Genomic DNA, 1,626 nt, shown 5'->3' on the forward strand with positions numbered 1-1,626 from the left:
ACCCTGGGATCATGACCTGAGCCAAAGGCAGATGCCTAACGACTGAACCACCCAGGTGCCCCAACCCAGCCAAATTTTAAAAGATAAATTTTTATTATATCAGAATTCTTTCTTTTTTTTTTTTTCCTCAAGGAAGAACACCAGTTGACAGTTAACTGACAATGATAGATTAGGACAGATAGATCAGTGACTGAGAAAAGCACAGTGCTAATGTCTGCACTATACAAATTATTCCTGCAAGTCAACATGGGGAGAAACAGGAATCCCAATAGAAAAATAGGCAAAGGATATAATGAACTATTCACAGCACGGGAATCTAAGTGCCATTAATGTTTAAAGAGATGCTCAAACCCAGTTGTCATAAGAGAAATGCAATATACAAACAGCAAGGGCATACTTCTTTAAACTGATGAGATTGGCAAAGAATCAGACATTTGGAAAATGCCAGATATTGGGGATCTCCAGCAACAGGAACTATTTGACCTTTTTGGTAGGGGTGTGGACTAGTAGAAGCCATTCATTAGGGCCATCTGACCATAGTTTGTGCAGTTAAGAATGCAAGTTCTCCCCCGCCAAAAAAAGAAAAAAGAATGCAAGTTCCCTATGATTCAAGATCCCATTCTTCTATTCAAGACAAATTCTCACACAGGTCTCTAAGGGGACAAGGATGAAGATGTTTTATCACAGAATTGTTTGGGGTGGGGAGAGTTAGAGACAGACTAGGGGAATGGAGAAATCAAATGGGGTGGATACACACTGCAGAGTACTTTATACCAGTTAGGAAAGCAAAGAACTAGATGTACATTCACAGCATGGTTAGATCCTAAGAATATGGTGAAAGAAAAAGTTAGAAACTATGAAATCTATAGTACATTTACATTCTATAGTAAAACTATATGACAACATCACTCATATCCATGGAAAGTACATACATGCACCAATATTTCCATGCATTTTAAAAATCCAAGGCTGAGTATTAAAAATTTTAGGGATGTCACCTCTGGGAGAAGGGAATGGAGGTAGGGAATGAAGATAAAAGAGAATGAATAAATAAACCAAGAAAGGATCTTGTAGGTTTTGATTATGTGCCATGAAATCATAGATTATGATTAACTCAACCCTCCAGATATGAGGTTATTGCTTGATAACCCTTAGTGGTTGGGAAATCTTCAACTTCCAAATCAGTGAAGGTGAGCTCTAAGTGTACCAGCTACCCCACTTGCGACATGGTGTCCCTCTGTGTGGCCATTCACAATACCTCAGTGGTCTGCAGGCTGAATTCTTGGATGCTCCTTCTAGATTTGCCCTGGGGTCCGGTGCAGTTTTCTTAGGAATCAGCACAGCCCTCACTAGTAAGACCAACACATGTATTCCATTCAATTAAACAAGAAGATGGTTTAAACATCCTCTAAAAAATTTCTATCACAAGCAATAGGAGTTTTTTATCTTAGTGCATAGAGAAATTTTCCCTTTTTGCTGGAATAATTTTTTTAATTTAATTTTATTATGTTATGTTAATCACCATACATTACATCATTAATTTTTGATGTGGTGTTCCATGATTCATTGTTTGCATATAACACCCAGTGCTCCATTCAATATGTGCCCTCTTTAATACCTGTCACC

Source organism: Callorhinus ursinus, unplaced genomic scaffold (assembly GCF_003265705.2).
Source record: "Callorhinus ursinus isolate GAN/ISIS: 27379988/994484 unplaced genomic scaffold, GSC_fseal_2.0 scaffold14, whole genome shotgun sequence".
In the NCBI taxonomy this organism is placed as follows: domain Eukaryota; kingdom Metazoa; phylum Chordata; class Mammalia; order Carnivora; family Otariidae; genus Callorhinus; species Callorhinus ursinus.